Raw genomic sequence first — 20287 nt, forward strand, 5'->3', positions numbered from 1 at the left:
CTCTCAATCTCGTCATCCCCATCCTATAATGAAACCATGGATTGCCTCGACCCAAGCGTAGGACCTTGCACTTGTTGAACCTTGTAAGGTTTGCACGGGCCCACTTCTCCAGCTTATCCAGGTCCTTCTGGATCACATCTGTCCTTCCAGCCTACATTACCTCCAGAAGCAGAGCTACCACTCAGATCTGTACTACTGTTAGCAAACCCTTGCATACTTGAACCAACTCCGCACAGAGCTACAGCTGTACAAGCATAAAGGATAATTTATCTCTCTGTAAATCAGAAGATAATGCAGAGTTGAACATGTGCTTTTTGTTTTGCTGCAGTATCAAACCAGTCTCCCTATACTAATTATTGAATAAGCACTATAGTTTGAAGGACTCTGCTCCTAAGAGCTCTCACTGTTTCTTTGTAAGAAAAACGTAGTTGTTCACATTAAGACACTCAACAATGCATGAGTGTCAGGTTTTGGAGACATCAAAGCAGGTGAAATTTAAAGATTGACTCAAGGAGTATGTCAGAAAGCACAAAAAAGCTGAAGAAAGCACAAACCCAGTTCACAGCTCAACAGCATCAGACAATATGCAGCGGGTGGGAACTGGTCAAGTATCTCAGGAGCTGAAACTACCAGCTGCAGTTTGACATCACTGTAAAGGTCAGTTTCTATGTGGATCCATCAAAACTGCAAATACAATTGGAAGAAGTGATTAAGGAAAAACAGTTTCTGAAGAATACAAGTTACATGGAATAAACTTGTTTGCACATGTCAGGTGACTGCAATCACCCTCCTTGTCATTGTCTACTCCATGCAATACGTGCTGGAAACTACTAAAAATATAAATCAAGTATCTGCAAAGTTCAACACCAATTTACTTCTTCCTAGCTAGGGAAATGATTTAAAGTACATCACAAAGTTCCCAGCCCTTGTCTTTCAGTTGAATTACATGAAAACACCTTGCAGTATGTCTCAAAATATTCCTTTTCAGCTACTGCAAATCAAATTCAGGGGAGAAACAGACAAGTTCCCTCTTTCCAGCTATGTCCGCAGCAAGAACTGTGAAAGTCACAAGCAGGTAGTAAGGCGATATCTGAAGTATGTGGATTGGAAGACATTTAGTTTTCTTAAACACACAAAACCCCCAAATTTTAACACTGACCTGAAAAAATGATATTTGTTCCAAATTATACAGCACTTGTATGATGGGAAAATCTCACCAAGAATTTACTAAACAAGGGTGTTTAACCAAGCATACAACATTTTCCAAAACAGAAATCAAATGCCCTCACCCCAGCTCTGCCCTAACCACAATGGAAAATCCTCCTGGTCTAAGATTTCTTTTTCTTTTTTTTGAGGCTTGAAAAGTTTTACTCCCTCACAAATTGAAAAAAACTGCTTAAATCATACATTCAGTGTTCACAATCTGGGTTCTAGTTAAGTGGAACAAAATGCTACTGTAATTAATTGAAGAAAATCACAAAACAAAAAGTTAAAACCACCACAAACCTAAACACAGAAAGGCAACACAAAACAAAGCTGTTACAGAATGTGTTGATTGCAGAAACAGAAATAAATTATCTTCAGAACAGCTTCACATGGACGTTAACTGTACAGGGAGGAGGAGTGATCAACCAGCTAAAATAAAACTTGAGCTTCTACTATGACAGACTAGCAGTAACAGGAAAGTATTTATGTGCTGCATAGCTGCTTAGCACTTGAAAACGTCTTGAGTTATCTATGAAAGTTGTTTTGAAACACTTTAAAATAAATTTCAGTCATACTTTATTTTTAAACTTAAGTAAAAGCTACAAACAAAGTTAAGAAATCAAAAAAAATGGACTGCAAGTTCAGTTAGGTTTCCAGGGACAGCTTTACATAGGATCTATAAAAGCAAATGATTTCTACTGTAGGGTCAGGAAACAGATTATGTTGTACCCAATTTGAATGGTGAGATTATGTTCATTGTTCATGGCTCCATGACTGTGAGGTCTTGTATGGGAAAATTATATCCTAATTTCCATTGTATAAACACATCAGTATATCTTATTTGAACAACAAACAAAATCTTTAAAATAAAGGCAATTTTTTTGCTAGGAATTGTCCTGCAGACAACAATGTTAAACATGCACATGTTATTAGTTTAATAACATCCGTGCATTTTCTCATGGTTATATCAATTCTAAGTTTCCAGTAAGGTCATGCTGCCTACTTGCAAAAACTGATTTATGGAGCTTCTCCTCCACACCACAGAAGCGCAAAAAAAGCTCTTGAACTCAGTAAGATTCTTCTCTTTGTTCTCTCCACCCACCCCAAAATGGATTTTTCTTTGTTTCAACAACTATTCACAAAATTTCTCCAGAAGTCCGTAAATTCTAACACAAATGAGTTACAGCAACTGCAGCTCAGCAGAAGCCTTGTGCAAAAACACAATTTATATTCTTTTGTTTACTGCAACACTGTCCTTCAGACGCTCTGAAAAGGCCACTATAATCGCAACATTTCTCTGCCATTCTTTTGCTTATCAACTCTTGCTGCTCCAGGATATGACAAAAGCTCTGGTAGAAGGAGTTGCAAATGAGCACTCCTCTAGCCTCTGCCCTCCCTCCTGCCGCCAACAGCTCTGTAGGGCATCCCTCTCTGCCTGCAAAGTAGCTCAACTTCCCAAAGCTGTTACCATAGGAGTAACTGTTGTCCATCACTTGAACTTTCTGTTGCTGCAGATGAAGCAACCTTAGAACACAGACAGGATGTGAATGTTAACAACATCACACATGCCCACGCCTATTACTCTGAAATGTTCTGTGAGCCAAAGATATTACTTTTGAGTCAGAATGGACACCACCACGTCTAGTGTACACTTATCAAGGAGATTTTTCATCTCCACCAAGGGTTGAATTCTGTTTAGCAGTGTGTGAGCTCCCTTGTTCTTCTCTCAAGTGTGTGGCACCTGAAATTTTTCCAGTGTCTTGATATTTCCAAATGGGAATACATTAAGCACCGCTACTACCATGGAGCTCCAAGATCACCCACTTGACCTTTCCCTGTGCTGTCAACGGTCTCTAAAGTTACTGTATATTAACATAGAATATTTCAGTTGGAAAGGATCCTCTAGTCCAACTGCCTGACTCCTTCAGGGCTGACCAAAAGTTAAAGCATGTTATTAAGAGCACAAGCTGTCTTCCAACACTGTTGAAACTTCACTGATAATTCCTATAATCCCTTACTGAGAGAAGAACTATGAGGGACATTGACAAGCAATTCTTCAGTCTTTTAACGAGAGTAAAAATTAAATAACCCACTAGACAAATAATTATCATTAGTGAAGATGTCTTGCCTTATGCTTAATAAGATGTTCAGTTCTTTTGAAGACTTTCTGGACGGCTTTCAGAAGACCAAAAAAACATTTCCCTAGCCTTCCCAGGAATTTGTTTCCTGGAATTAATCAAATAAATTTACTAATTTCTTACTCTGTTACTCAACTTCTTTAGCATTTAAACTAATTTGAAGATTCTTCAAAATCCATCAGTGATACCAGCCAAGTAGATCTGTTCCTCTTAAAAAGAAATTGCTCACAACAACTCCTCTTTCAACTCAATTCTACATACCACCCAGAGAGTCAGCCAAAAGTACCAGATACTTCCGTGTGTGGAAGAAAATACAAGAATTTTCCACATTCTCTATTTTTCTTGAATCCACCTAGTACGGCCTCAGGTTTATGTAAGTTTCTTGCCAGGACACCAGCAGGGTTTGCACAAGATAATTAAAGCAATCCTTATTATCAATATAAGAAAATTTCTTACTTCCCATTATTATTTTTGCTTGAAAAATCCCTGCTGAATTTACAATTTTCCATTTTTTATATTAAATTTCCTATACATTTTAATTCCTGCTGAATCAGTGGGGCTGTAACTCCATTGTCTTCACAAAAAAATGGTTCAGTCTTGTTATATTTATCTAAACTGCTTTTTAATTACTTTGGCATTGCCTGACATTTTTTGACTGCACTAAGATATGCTAAAGTTTATGTGAAACCCACAGTTTTACGGTAAGCTTAGATAATATACGATGAAAAAAATATTTCAATATCTTCATTTCTACTTCTTCCATGTATATCTATATAACAATCTGAGCAACTGGCTCTAGGTGGTCCTCCTTGAGCAAGAAGAGTTGGACCATATCATCTCCAGAGCAACCTTGAAATCTCAACCGTCTGTGATACAGATCTACTATATTTGCTTCTATTGATTTTCTTTCTGATTCTTCACTAAATTCACTAAAACTTTCTATCTTTTGCACAGAGTTTCTGTCTAGCCAGTACTCACACATCATAATCACAACTAAAATGCTTCCAGCTTGCATACATTTAAGTTTCAGAAAACCAGAAAACCATTTAGGTTTTAGAAAATCCTAACCTTCAGTAAACCAAACCAAAACAGTAACTTCTGTCTTAACAAAATCCCCCCAAACACAGGTACACTGAGAACACTCATATCAAAAGAACTGAAATGGAAACATCTCCTGATCTGTACTTGATTTCTGTTAGTTCATATTGCTTAAGACTGGGAGAAGTGAAATGTGGCAAAACATAAAGGCAGTACTGATGACAGTAAGTTGAAAAACACCATTTTCACATGGGTAAAAATGCACAGCAAAGTTACACAGCGAAGAGTAGTTCCCCCTTCACTAAATCTTCATAATGTGTAAAACCACTGAAGCACTGTAAAAAAATACAAGGACTTCCCCTACATATCTCATTCAAGTTCCCAGGGAACACATGTGATGTTCATGACATTTACCTCCTGGAGTAATGTAGAAACATTTTGATGGACCTACCCGATCATTAACAAAAGCTGCTAAGACATGGCTGTGATTCCCACTAGGGATGGAAAGCAGATGGCAGAAGAAAGATGCAACCATTACTCAGCATTTACTTATTTGTGAATAATTTTATCTGTACAACATATCAGCCTTGGGAAATGCTAGTGAAAATCAGCCCTATTGCCTGCACAAAATACTGAACGCTGCCAAGGCAAAACCCAACTTTTTCACACTTAGGAACTGTGTCCAAATGAACAAGTAGAATATTGTAGAATTTTATATTTGCAGAACTGCCCTACAATTTCTGTAGAAGGGTAATGCAGAATATGACACAGTATGAAGCAGGATGTCAGGGAAAAAGATTTTATATTTTGCTATGCAGGTCAATGTAAGAGGAAGAAAAAAGTAGAAGAGTAAAATCAGAAAAAAAAAAATTCCAAAAAAGTACAGAATGCAAATAAACAGATGAAGAAAAAAACAGACAGCAGATATGCCTGCTTTTAAGGTTAGCAAATTTTCTTTATTCACATTTGCTCCTATATTTACTACACTTCTTTGAACACATTCCACAAAATCCTTGGGAAGGTGCAAAAAGTTCCTCAAGACTTAAGTGTGGCACATTACAAGAATTCTAGGGGAAAAAAGCCATTCCTAGTGGAAATGCCAAATAAAATTTTTCAAAGAAAAATAGGAAGCCATATTAATCAAACATTTAGGGGTAAAAGATGTGGATCCAACACAAAACACAGGAACTGTTTCAGTGAAAAACAAACTACCAACTGAAGGATCTACATGAATGCCATTGCCTATGGGCCAGCAGAGTTTGCTGGAGTAGCCACTTAGCTGCTCTCCAGCCTGTCTCTGGGACAAACACCTGCATTTCCACCTGAACTTGGCCCTGATGCTGCTCCAAGAAGTGTTCCAGCTGGGGCAACCCCTAATCCAACCCCCCTGGCTCCCTGACCACTCTTTGCATGCATCATTCTTCTGGTCTCCTGCCACACCACTCCATTCATGCCTAGGACACACGGAATGCTCACTCCACATAGAAACCTAAAAAGAAAAAGTCTTGATAACATAAAAGGTTTTCCCACGTATCTTTAAATACACAGTTCTTATAATAATTAGGATTAAAAACGTCCAAGTTATACAAGAACAATATTCATTGTCAAAATGTTTACTGATTTAAACTTTAGATTTTAAATACCGTTACCAAACTAAGCTAAGAGAAACGAAGTATGAAAGACTTTTTTTACAGAATAATATGGTAGTTTCATATATTACAAATCCTTGCCCACTTAGTTCCTTGCTAAAAACAATCAAAATACATTTTTTAATCATAATGGCAGCAGTTTCTGTCACATTATTACTCAGCATGATGCCTAAAACCACTGTCATACTGCCACATCTGATACTATACTCTTGTAGACTATGTAACAAAGTGCAGAAAAGTAACTTCTGTAACCTGAACTACATCTCATTCTTAAATACCAGTCTGGGGTTTCCTTTCAAACTTGTTAAGCTATGTAAAATTCTAACACAGTATTTGACATTAAACTTCTCTAACCCACATAATAGCACATTTGGGGTTTTTCACAAAAAGATTTCAGGCTTAGATTAAAATGAAGTCTGCTGACCCATTTTTGAAACATTTAAGTCTTGGCTTGAAACAAATATAAATGACAATGGCAAAAATCTCACTTCGATACTGACAAAATCCTCCACTGGGAACAAATACCTGCCCCTGAACAAGGACACTTAATCTTCACCCATATTCTTCATCTACGATAACTGATGTATTATCAATATTTCAGTATACAAATTGATTTTTAAGGTGAAAGGACTACATATATAAAACCTGTATAAACCCCTAAATACAGCCTACAATCTTAACCAAGTACTTTTTGAGGGGAAAGAAAAAAGGATTTAGTTTTCAAGTCCAAGAAATGTCTCGTGCTAAACAAGAGCATTGTATAAGAGTATAAACAAGTCTAAACAGTAAAACCTGATATATATTGAAAGACATTCAATAGGAACACTTAGGTCTGAAGATGTAGATGAGAAACCACAGTCCTCTAATACCTCTACACAACGGTATATTTTAACCTATCCTTATTGACTACTGAAAGTCGAATCTCCAGGGAGATACATAATAGATACATAGTAGGAGGATTTTTATCATCTTGAACAATCTTGGGTTTGTGAGTAACATATAAGACCCACAGCTACTTTACCTTATCAATACTGTTACACTAGATATCTGCTTATTGTCAAAACACATCAGGTCTGCTACTGCTTCAGACTACATGACTAACTCATCACTGTAGTAAGCCCAGAACTAAAGTTTAAGCAATAGATACTGTAATGGAGATAAACAGCAAGATAGTAAAAAAGTATCAGTCAGGACAGACAGACTCATTATTTTTAGCTCAACTACACAAAAGTATCTCCAGTGAGTCTTGCTTTGTGTTTAATCAATGCACATATGAAGACTGAGTTACAGAACTAAACGCACCAAGCCAGCTTTTAAAAGTCCACTTCCCCTTTGAAGAGATTTGCGAACAAATTTAACAAATGAAACTTTAGTCCAGCCACAAAAGAAAAAATATATACAACTAGCTTGATATATCACTCAAAATTCTTGCTCAAAATATCACAGATGAGATCAAAGAGCAAAGTTATGAACATAGGTTTGACACAAACCTTATTTCCATTAGGATCTGCATGCCAAGAACTTTATAACGGAAAGACAGACCTACTACCTGTGAGAGTTTTGCCAATACCTCAACAGTACTGATGAAGCAAGAGGTGATCTATCTTACAATTGCATGAAAAATCAAAATTGAAAACAATCAAAATTATAGAATGTACACCAGATTACTCAGTCCAATGTATACAAAGACACACTGTAAAAATCTGAGTCTTAGAAAGGCTGCATATGTGATATTTAGCACAGCCTGTAGAAGACAGAGGATCATATCACTGCTTTAAAGTTTAGTGCAAATAGATGCATATACAGAACAGTGAGCAAAAACATCTTAATTAAAAAGATGGTTTTGCTATATTTCAGAGTTTTACATCTCTTTCTCAACTTCAAAGATGGTCGTCATAACCTCTTCAAGACATATTTCTTCTACACATCTACAACTGTTCTTAAGTAGCCATGTTTAGCAAAAAAAATCTGTTAACCAATAATGAAATGTCAGCTTTAAAGATACTGCTAGAGATGACATCTGGTCTTTATTTGTAAGCTAAAGATTTCACATACCAGCTTGAAAAGCTCTTGTCTACTATTCTAAAAGCTGCAGCAGGTATTGTGAGTAGGATTCAAACTAAATCTTGCTATAAAGTTTCAGCACACAAGTAGTTATTGTAAAATAAATTTTATACAGCTTCCTTGAAATTGCACCTGAGAAGCTAAAACTGAATACGATTATATGTTCTGACGTCATTTAAATCTCTTCCACGATATGACTGTGAAGCACCTCCTACTTCATTATTACAAGCACTACCTGACTGGTACTTGTTGTTACAGGAGATGAAAACAAGCTTTTAAAAGTAAGATTTCTTGTCCCCTTTCTGAGACAAGAGGCTGGGCAGTGGCTTAGTAACAACACTGGAATGGTTGCATTGTGTGGAACAATCAAGATAAAGCTATGTTATAGGTGGGGAAAATTCATATCAGACAAGGTATTTTTGACTAAATTTATTGAGCAGGAGAGAAAAATGATCAATAACTCTCTCACACACCTACAGACTAATACGCACAATGGCAGGTATTTATGAAGCATGTTCTACCCTAGCTCTACATTGTTTGCTTTGTAGAGTTTGTGTTAGAAACTTTTTTTTAAAAAACCACAATGTATTAATGCTTGTTTCGCAAGAGCGAAAACATCAAAAGCCTTTAATATTCAAGAGAATTTAGATTTCTTTTTACTGCAATGGACAGTGAAATTTTTATGTAATTCTACATTCAAAAAGCATGAAGACATAAAAGCAGGAATCCAAATTATCTACTGGACTACTTGCATCTGCATAAAAACTTGGTCTAGCCATTTTGGGGTTTTAGAAACCACTGGACAAAGGGGAAAAAAAGATGAAGTTATCAAGAAGAATGCTTTAGGAAATTCTACATAGGCTGTACATTAAATAATATTCAGTGCACACTTACATATCATTAAATCAAGGGGGAGAAAATATCTAAAAGTGAACTAGGAAGTGCTATTGAGAGTCAGATACAGTTCATAGTACTCAACATGCTGATGTCCTGTTAACACACTTGCCCTAACATCTGCAGTACCTGGCCCAAAGACAACACCACAAAGAAACACTTGGGAGAGCAAATCTTGAGGAAAACACATACGTAAAGCTTTCAAGGTGTACTACAGTCCTACAGGAGACTTAATATGTACTGTCAGAATAAGAGTTATCTTCTTATCAAAAGACAGGCAAGTCCAACTTTTTCAGCCAGCTGCTTCCTGCACTATTAACTCAACTATCAGATACGATTACAATTGCCTCAGCACTGTGCCAACATCCCAAACATAGAAAATAAATATTGAGTCCTATAGAGAAATACTACAGAAAAAAAGTGCCATTCCCTATTAGTGCAGAAAAATACTATAGAAGATGGAATTTCCTACATGCAATACCCATATAATAAACTGCAGAATCTACATTATCAAGCAGTTTTTCACATGCATTTGCCTATTAACCATTCTGCTGGACTAAATTCCAAATTTTCAACTCTCTGAACACTTCAGAAAGCTGATTTAGTGTCATTTCCACACACCTCTAAATTATCATTTTCCTTTTTATTCTAGGTTCCTTCTCCCACCTACCTAACATATTTATATTCGTGTTGACACAAACTGAGTTGTAGACCAGAGAAAGGTAGATAACAATTCTCTCAGCTTCTCAACAAAACTGCAACTGTTGTTAACATTTGGTTTTAATTCTAGACATGACTAAATATAACAAAATACTATGTTTTATATGTAAAAATGGTAACACAGGTGAGTAATTACATTTCAAATGCATTTATATCCCACATATCTTAAGAGCTAAACCATCAACTCATGGTAACTAAAAAGGCCTGTTCTCTCAGTCGAGATGCAACAAAGCCCTCAGTAAAAGAGAAACCAAAATAAACCTGAAAGTATTGGTTAAGATGTAGAATGCGACAAACAATTAGGTGACAGAAGTTTTACCAATTCTTCTTTGCAGTGACCTATATAGATCATACACAGCTATGTTGCTCAAAAAAAAGCATTCCCAAATCAGCTGATATAGCCTCTTTATCTCATCACGTATAAAACATGCTACACATTTTGGTGTTAAGCCATCTTGTTTCAAACAGTAAGCCAGAATATAAAGCACCCTGAATGCATTCATTTTCTCTCAACGAATTATAGGAGTCTGAGGTTATGAAATATATGAAGGAGAACAATAACAAAAAATCCTTCCACAATGACTGCCAAGGAGATTAAAAACCCAAAATGCAAGCACGATCCACTCAGGGCAGCTGGCATTTTTCTCAACTTTTTCTTATTGTTGTCCACGCAAACACATTTGAAGAAAAATTAAACCTTAACACTTCATTGTGTGGTATCAATGACCAAGACCAAGAGCATTTGGCCTCAGAAAGCAGAGTCGTATTGCCCTTAAGAGCATTTAAAAAAAAAAAAAAATGTAAGTTTCCACGCTTTTGGTACATGCGGACAAAGCCCATTTTACCCCAATTCTGCATGCAGTGCAGTTGCCCCAGGGGTGCTCCTGTGCATGTGCCTGTCTCACTCCACCTCTTCACTTCTCAGTCACTGTAAACCCCAATCTGAACCCCGACCGCCTCCTGCCCCCTTCCTCCCCATCCCAGACTTCTCTCTGGCCACCACTCTGCCCACCAAAGCTCGATGGGCTTGAAACTGCTTCCCTAGTCTGCGCTCCCCGAGAGAGCACAAAGACCTCGCCCCCCGACCTCAGCACCTATCCCCACCTGAACCCCATTTCCTCCTGGCCCCCTCAAAACCTTCTGGGATGGAAACTGCTCCCCAATTCCACTCTTCCCTCGGCTTGCAGGCACCACAGAGCCCCCACACGACCCCAAACCCTTACTAGGATGGAAACTGGTCCCGAATTCCACTCTCCCCTTGGCTCGCAGGCACCACAAAGCCCACCCAGGACCCCAAATCCGTGCTAGGATGGAAGCCGCTCCCCAATTCCACTCTCTCCACGGATCACAGGCATCACAAAGCCGACTCCAAACCCCTCCTAGGATTGGAACTGTTCCCCAATTCCACTCTCCCCTCGGCTCGCGAGCACCACAAAGCCTCCTCCCGACCCCAAAACCCTACTAGGATGGAAACTGCTCCCCAGTTCCACTCTCCCCTCGGCTCGCAGGCACCACAAAGCCTCCCCCCCGCCCCCCTCCACCTCCAAATCCGTGCTGGGATGGAAACTGCTCCCCAATTCCACACTCAAACCTCGATTCGCAGGCACCACAAAGCCCCTCAGGACCCCAAAACCACACTGGCATAAAAAACGCTCCCCAATTCCCCTCTTCCCCTGGATCACAGGCATTACAAAGCCCCCTCCCGACCATAAACCCCTACCAGGATGGAAACCCCTCCCCAATCCCACTCTCCCCTCGGCTCGCAGGCACCACAAAGCCCCCCAAGACCCCAAATCCGCGCTGGGATGGAAACCGCTCCCCAATTCCGCTCTCTCCTCGGCTACCCCCCCGTCATCCCCCCCTTCCTCAGCCCGGCCCCGTCCCTGCCCACCTCGGCGCCGCTTCCCGGCGAGCCGGCAGCACACAAAGGCGGCGAGGCCGCCCTGCAGGCTCCGCGCCGCCCGGTGACCCGCCACAACATGGCCCCCCCCTTCCCCTCCCTCCCTCCCTCCCTCCCTCCCTTCCTTCTCCCCTCCCCCGGCGCGAGACAAAAGGGGGCTGGAGGAAGGGGGCGGACGGGGTGGGGGGGGTTTACTCACGGGCTGGCTGGCGGCGATGGAGCCGGAGCGGGCCCTGCGACACCCCCGCCGCCCCCTTTCCTCCTCCTCCTCCTCCTCCTCCTCCCCTCCGGGTGCCTCTCCTTCCTGCCTCCCCTCCCCCCCGCCTGACGGGGCTCACAACAACATGGCGGGAGGGCGAGCGCGCCGCGCGCGGAGGGAGACAGAGCGGGGGCGCGGCGAGCGCGCGGCAAGGCCCGCCCCCCCCCCACCCCGCGCCTCCTCCCCGCACCGCGCATGCGCACCCGCCGCCGCCGCCAGGACCCGGTGGGGGTGGCCCCGCCCACCTCGGAGGGAGTCCCGCCCGCCGCGCATGCGCCTCCGCGGAGGCGAGGGGGGTTGGCCACGCCCCCCGCCTCGGGCCCCGCCCCCCGCGCATGCGCGCCCCCCCGCGGGGAGGGAGGCGGGGCCACGGCCCCTCGGGCACCGAGGGGGTCCCGGTCAGGGCTGGAGCGCGGCCTCGGCGGGGATGGTTTTCCACCGTTCTTTTTTTCGTATTAACTCTTAAGGAAGGAAATAATAGATTGCCAGGTTGGGAGGGACCTCAAGAGGAAATAGCCTCAAGCTCCGCCAGAGGAGGTTTATAGAATCATAGAATAACCAGGTTGGAAGACATTAGGAAAAAGTTTTTCACAGAAGGGGTCATTGGGCACTGGCAGAGGCTGCCCAGGGAGGGGGTTGAGTCACCTTCCCTGGAGGTGTTTAAGGGACGGGTGGACAAAGTGCTGAGGGACATGGGTTAGTGACTGATGGGAATGGTTGGACTGGATGATCCGGTGGGTCTCTTCCAACCTGGTGATTCTATGATCATTTGGTGCAACTGTTTGAAGTGATCACAGAATCGCAGACACCTTAAAGATCGTCCAGTTCCAAACCAGGGACGCCTCCCGCTAGATCTCGTGGCTCAAAGCCTTGTCTGTGCTGGCCTTGAACACTTCCAGGGAAGGGGTATCCAAGACATCTCTAGGCAACCTGCTTTTGTGTTACAGCAGTGCGTCCCCCATATCTGCAGGAATGCCCCGCTCTTTACAATTGCTTTCTCAAATATCATAGAATCATAGATTAGTTTGGGTTGGAAGAGACCTGAACGATCATTCAGTTCCAAACCAGGGACATCTCCCACTGGACCAGGCTGCTCGAGGCCCCATCCAACCTGGCCCTGAGCACCTCCACAGGGGGGACATCCACTGCTTCCCCGGGCGACCTGTTCCAGTGCCTCACCACCTTCAGCGTGAAGAATTTCTTCCTAATGTCTAATCTAGATATTCTCCCTCTCCAATTTAAAGCCATTCCTGCTCATTCTGTCACTCCATGCCCTTGTAAAAAGTTTCTCCCCAACTTTCCTGTAGCCCCTTCATGTACTGGAAGGCTGCTAAGAGATATTCCCCCAAGCCTTCTCAGGGCTGAGCAGCCCCCAGGTCTCAGAATGTCCTCATAGCAGAGGTTCTCCAGCCCTAGGATCATATTTGCAGCCCTCTTCTGGACCCGTTCCAACAGCTCCATATCCCTCTTATGTTGGAGAATCCAGAACAGGACTGCAGGTGGAGTCTCATGAGAGCAGAGCAGAGGGGCAGAATCCCCTCTCTCGCCCTGCTGGCCACGCTTCTTTTGATGCAGCCCAGGATACAGTTGGCCACCTGGGCTGTGGGCGTGCATTGGTGGCTCATGTAAAGATTCTCATCAACCAGCATGCCCAAGTATACAGTTTAAATGAGATGGCCCAGAACCCTTTCAAGCTGTGTCTTAGAAGCGTCCAGTGTAGAAGCATCCACCACTTCCCTGGGGAGACTATTCCAGTGTTTACATGTTTTCATGATGAAAATTTTATTCCAAAATCCAACTGGAATCTTCCCAGGTGACCCATTCTCCCTTGTGACTCTCCCCAGGTGACCCATTCCCACCCCCTTTAGCATGTGACTCCTCTTTTTCACCTTCAGGGAGCGGGGTGGTGGCAGGAGGAGGTGCCCGTGGTTAGGAGACAAAGGAGAATATGGGGGTTATGTTGAGGGGTGCCCCGTGGCTCCCAGAGCTTCGTGCGTGGGGAGGTTTCCTTGTTTTCCCAACAAACAGAAACACATCGCCGTGGTTATTCATTAACTGCAGTGCCAATAGTTGGCTGCGTGAGGATTTCTGGGAAAATATAGTCAATTATTGACTCAGAGACTGTCAGGCCACACCTGGTGAAGTTCTGGTCCCCACCATACATCAAAGATGCGGACAGGCTGGAGAGGGGCCAGAGAAGGGCCATGAAGATGATCAGAGGACGGGAAAACCTTCCATTCAAAATAAGGCTGAGAGAACTGGGTTTGTTCAACTTTGAGAAGAGAAAGCTTAGGAGAGACCTTATTACCATGTACCACTACATAAAGAGTGTCTACCAAGAGGATGGAGACTGCCTTTTTACTAGGAGTCACATGGAAAAGACAAGGGGTGCAAGTTGCTCCTGGGGAGATTCTGATTGGATTGCAGAAGAAAAATTTTCACCATGAGAACAGTTAAGCATCAGAATTACCTCCCCAGGGAAATGGTAGATGCCTCTACACTGGACAATTTTAAGGCTCAGTTTGACCACGTTTTGGGCCATCTCATTTAAACTGCATCTCACCTAAAAAGGTTGGATGTTTTTGGATCCTTGAGGTCCTTTCCAACCTGGTATTCTATGATTCTATTTTTTCCTTCCCTTGAGAGTTAAATATGGGATTTCTGGTACAGCTAGATGGTTAGTTGTTGGTAAATATGGTGCTAGTAAACACTGCCAGCAATGGTTTTTAATAGCCTCACTCCATACAAGCAGAAACTCTACTTATTTAGCAGCCCCTGAAGAAGAGAGGGAGTTCTGCCTGTCAGTGACATTTTAAAATACAGATTTCACAAGAACATCAGCTATTTTGCCTTTTTTACCAGTTCCTAGAGGAGTCTGGTTAGAGAGTACTCCATTTCAGGAAACGGCATGCAGATACCACCCACAGATCAAACCTGCAGGCAAGACCCAGTTATCGGTCCTGCGGCAGCTGTTCAAAACGTCGCTACCATCGTTTTTCCCATAGGCAGAGAGCAGGCAGGTACTGCCAGCCCTGGTGACTCCTTCTGGGTTTGGCAGGGCAAGAGCCGACTAGTCAGGATGCAGGGATAGTGCGTGTGCAGCAGCACTTGTGGGGATGAGATGTCATCTGTGACTACCAACCGCATTCTTAAAAATAGAGGTGTCTCAAAGGAAAAAAACCTCACTCTTGCCAGTATTTATAGACATGGTTAAAAACATGAAAGTTCCCAGCTCCTGATAAAGATAGTAACATTTTTCCCAAGAAACATGCTTAATACTAGTCAGCTAAGTACTCAGACGCCTGCAGTCTGCTGCTGCTCACATGGCTAATCCCTGTGATCTCTAGTGTCCTGTCCTACTGCCACCTTTGGGCTGTTTCCAAGGAGGCTGCAAGGCTGAAAAGCTGATTCCTTTTCTTAGTTGAAGAGAGAGGGCCTCTAAGTCACATCCCTTCCCTTTATGCAGGCTGGCTGAAGAAAACCTTGTTCTGCTCTTGGTATCCCAAACGCTTACAGCAGCTGGTCTACGTTACACCAGTTCTTCAGCTCAGACCCTTTTGGGGACCCTGCTTGTCCTGCATGATTCCGATCACTGTTTGTATAAACCATTAACTGTTCAGAAAGAACTCAACTTGCATTTGATAAGCACAAGCTTAAACAACTCCTACATCAGTCTGCTTCTCAGTACTGGAAAACCCAACCCGACCACAAACCAGAGAAATGTTTAAGTGCAGTCAGTTTGGGATTTGATCTGAGAAATACAATTACTTGGTTATGTTCTGAAGCATTTTTCTGAGAAAAGAAAAACAAAAAAAATTCCACCACCATACACCTCACAATTTGGTAGTGACGCTAAAGTTTTTGACTCATGCTAAAATAGTTAAAGAAAATTATTTCTCTCTTTTGTTCAGAGCAGAAACTTTAAAAGTACTTAGTACTTCAGATAGTTTAACTTGGTATCACTCCATTACAAAATGCTTTTCATAGTTATTCCTACTTTTAAGGAGGTGTTAACAGCTAACTGGGCTCTGCTTACACTCCAAATGTTTCAGATAAACTCCATTAACGCAGTTACACTTTGTTTTTTTCTGTGACTAAGCATCTTTAATGAGAAATACTGAACTATAGACTAGAAAAGTAGCCACGGATATGGAAAATCTGGATGCTGTTGCCTTCCTCCTCAGCCTTCCTACGAGTTTGGGAAAGTTACTTGACTGAAGAGCACTCACAGAAATTGAAAGCTGCAGTCCTAGCTGCCCCCACTCAGCTCAGTGTCTAATCCTGAAGATGCCTACATTTTCTAAAGCCACAAACTTCAGGACCTAAAACTGTCTCTACATGAATACAATTTGTCCTGCTGTGCCACGACGTTGACGTCCCCCAGCATTTTTGACAGGCGGATCTAGCAGAGTAGCAAATAATTAACCTGTATTAATGAAAACCAAGGTGTATCTCCATGAAAGTGAAACAAGTAGATGTGGTAGAACTTCTCAAAGTATCTTCAGAAAAGACGTGTCCCTGCAAAAGCCTGCACTCTTTTAAAGGCAAGTATGCAAACCCCGGTACTCCCAGGACTGGGGAGCACCCAGATTTGGTTCCATTGCTCAGGATTCACAGATTTGACTTCCTAGGGAGAGTCCCAAAATTCATCAGACTCTTTGGCTGCCCTCTGCTGCAGCTTGGCTGTTCTGCAGGGAGGAATTTGAGATCTTAGTCTCAGATCTTCTATTTAATGGCCTTGCTGGCCTTACAGTCATGGAATCATAGACTGCTTTGGGTTGGAAGGGACCTTTAATGATCCTCTAGTCCAGCCTCCAAGTCTTAAGAACTTCTAGTCTAACTAGCATCTTACTGCTTAAGAAGAGTTGTCATAAACAGGTGAGCCTCACCCAGTTCTCTGAAATAACAGCTGCAGTTAACTACTTACCACCTTCCCAGAAGCACAGCACTGCAGCTCAAACGTAAATAGAGCTGTCTGTCCACGTTCCAGAGAAGGGCCCTAGGATGGTGGTTTATATCCTTAGCATGTCCCTTGTTATCCACTTCTCTGTAAGAGATGTTGACCTGAACATATGTTTCATGCATTTACAGGAGCAGATCTCATTCCAAAGTTATTTATTTTCCCAAATACTGTGTAGCACACCTAGGCACCCAATGCACAGTTCTGGATTCCACTTTATCAGACGTTCGGTTGATTATTTAAGAAATCAATCAGTCTGAAATACTACATTCACGAGACTTGCTGCTAAATGCTTGCCTTTGGCTAGCCTCTCTCCAGGGCCTTGGAGAAATGTGCTTATAAGCCACAAATTCTTCATATAGAGTGGTGTCCCCATCCACGCATCCTTTTGCCCCACCATTGCTCCACAAACACAGCCTTTCCCTGCCATAACCATTCACAATACTAATTCAGGGTTGACTCTTCTGTTCTATTGCTTTTAACCATGTAACCTGTTCATCAATTAGCTCCTGCTCCATCTCATTACACCGTTTCCTTAATTCTTAAGAGCTTCACAGTCTGTTCCTATCTCAACCCTCTCTCTTCTGATACAGAAATATTTGACGCGGTATGTGCAATTACATCCACTGTCCAATTTTAATGTTTGGAACTACACACATTTAAGTGTCTTTCCCATGCATGGGAAGAACTCCTCTCAGTTACCTTAACATCCTTCAAATTTCCCATTTAACACGAAAACTGGTATAAAAATATGACTCCTATAAACCCATTTGACAACAGCCAGACTCATGGTGCACTGAAAAGCCTGGTCTGCTCTATTTCTCAAAGTTGTGTTAGTATTTCCATTTGTTTCCCCTACCTGTCCATGCAACTGTAAGATTCTTCGAGGAGGACTGTCTGTTCTGGGTGGGGTTTGTTTGGACTAACTTGCCACTGGCAGAATACACTGAGCAAATAAGAACATTCCAGTTTAGGACCAACAGAAACTTCACAGCTGGATCATAATAAATTTTGTCACTAATCCCATTTTTTTATTTATTCATTATTATACAAGTGTTTTAAAATGTAAGAAGGCTTAATTGCCATTCAGTTACATGGTCATTGCTACTGTAGACGTGATCAGCTTTTCTAAAGAAGCTGTTCTGCAAGAGACTTAAAGGAAATGCATGAGAGATGTCAGCGAGTGGAGTATGCAGCCCTGCAGCATTTAACTTAAACTTGTCCCAAGAAAGAATTGTCTCTTGTGGAAGTGCTTTGCTAGGTACGTCTGGGCTAGAATGGCTGCTGAGGTGTCAGCTGAAGACTTGTTTCACCAGCAAGACAGCTTTTGTCCCTGAGTCATTCACCCTTTCATAACTGGCTGAGGTATAAACAAGCTTCATAAACATACCTCAGAGTCACAACCACCAGAGACAGTCATTGTAACAGAACAAGAGTAACTAATGGCATCGCTTCATGTACATGAATTTGAATAGCTTTGGAGTGACAAAGCCAGAGGTAATGCCAGCTGTTTTTTAGATTCACATTCACTTCGTTCACAGCAGAGTGTCTATCAATGCTTATACTAAGAAAAAACCCACGTATCTCAACAGAAGTATTTTTCTTTCCGGTGGAGCATTAAGTTCCAGGAAATCTTAATGCTGAATGCAAACTGCGTCTCTTAGAACTGAAGATAGCATATTAAGCTCAGTACAAAGAATGAAACCTCAAAGATGAGCATCAAATTGATTCTCACTCATTTTATATGTTAAGGAGTAATAAGAAACACTCCAATTTTCGAAAAAGGGAAAAAAGTTCAAGGAAGTATCCCAGGCAATGGAAGCAATCACAAAAGCTCTGAGTAAGAGGCAGTATTTTTTGGTGCACTTAGGATAAGGTAGTGTTAGAACCAGGAAAAGTGAGAAGAATGCCATTTACCTTTTTTACCTCCCATAAGGAAAAACATTCTAAGAATCCTAAAAGCATATCTGTAAGATTTCATTTTGTTACATAAAGTATTACCAACTTGCATGGACTAGAAATTCTCTGTCTTAAAAAATGAGAAGCCACAGTACAGAGGATAGACTGGAAGAAAGATCTGCAATAGTACTTTGCCTTAAACAATTTCTCTCATCTTGGGTTTATCAACACCCTTCATCTACCTACTGCCGTATCAAATTCTGATCCTCCCAACTGCAGGAGATTCTTCTGATGGGGGTCTGAAGAAGCAGCCCAACAAAAATGGACTTTGCTTAGGGTATCATTGGACACTCGCTTTCATCCGTGCTCTTGTGGTATAATCACTAGTCTGTGAATTTTTCTTCTGTCTTAACCATACCTGAAGCTCCTCAGAATTTTCTGTTCTTACAGAGTGTCAAGGGGGCCAACCACAAGCAACAAGGTATGTCTGCATGACTGGACGCATCGTTTGAATACCAAAACACAGCTCAGTTGTATTAGCTCAGGGCTAGTTAAGACCCCTGACTCACTGTTATAGCATGAACACATACCCACTGGCCCCCATTTCCATGTAGAGAACCTAAACTTTATTCTTTGCCATCCCTTCAGCTCAACAAGGCGCAGTGCAGTGAATATATAAAGCCAGAGATACATTCAGGAAGGGGAAATCCTCACTTGCTTCCTGAGCATAAACAAAATGGTTGAGCACTGTAATACTGAAAAGTAGGTGTCAAAGTTATGCATGAATTGCATAAACTATTACATAAATAGCGACAGAGTATTCATACATATGTGGGCTTACCTTTAATTATACATGCAGGTTTTACAGACATCTAAAGTACCTCTTCTGTTTCCAATGCATCCCTCTTCCTAGGCAGTTAGTCAAACACAGAACAAAACAAAAAATTCACCGAGCTGAAAGAATGCATATTTTACTACTGCAAAACTGAGGCTCTTTTCCTGAGTCAGCTCTCCCTGCCTTGTGGTACAGGACCCCTCTTGGCTAATCTCCTATCAGAGCCCAACAGAGGCGTTTGGGCATCCGCACGCCCCAGCGCTGGGGTGGGGACCCAAGGGTGAGCCTGCATCTGTCACAGAAAACAGAAACAGCAGGACTAGAAGGAAGAGCAGCACTTTGTTTTTCTGCAGGAGCTGCTCGGGGAGGAACCCACCACCCGCCTGGCTCTACCTTTGCTGCTCCTGTAACACTGGGAGAAAAGGATTTTGCAAGGGGGAGGCAGGCATTAGCTGTTCAAATGGGAATAATAAATTCCCATAATAAATTCCCATTTCCCTGGCACAGGAAAAGTAGGCACCAGACCACACCCCACAGCCTGCGGCTTGCTTTGCCTACTGGCTTGAGCTGGCTCCAGACGGAAATCCAGTTCAGCCAGAAAACAACTTCTTCCCTTGTAATACATCCTGTTAGTGGGCTGCAAAACAGGAAGTTTGTATGTGTAAATACGAGTGCCTTTCCACTCATTTTGGCTGAGGGCTAACAGTTAGAAGACAACATCTGTA

The 20287-nt window shown here is 42.2% G+C and overlaps 1 protein-coding gene across 3 annotated transcripts in view; it reads right to left on the minus strand.

The window, feature by feature from the left end:
* Nucleotides 1-19695, minus strand: part of PUM2 (pumilio RNA binding family member 2) — a 78192-nt gene extending 58497 nt beyond the window's left edge. The window contains exon 1 of one of the 3 annotated variants that reach the window (XM_069850619.1): nt 19569-19695. The gene's annotated coding sequence lies outside the window, so the exon portion shown is untranslated. Of the gene's footprint in view, nt 1-3334; nt 3353-11808; nt 11897-19568 lie in introns of those variants that run through there. The other 2 variants (XM_069850618.1, XM_069850620.1) reach the window with 2 other exon arrangements.
* Between the last annotated feature and the right edge of the window lie 592 nt (nt 19696-20287).

The sequence above is a fragment of the Phaenicophaeus curvirostris genome, chromosome 2 (assembly GCF_032191515.1).
Source record: "Phaenicophaeus curvirostris isolate KB17595 chromosome 2, BPBGC_Pcur_1.0, whole genome shotgun sequence".
Classification (NCBI taxonomy): Eukaryota; Metazoa; Chordata; class Aves; order Cuculiformes; family Cuculidae; genus Phaenicophaeus; species Phaenicophaeus curvirostris.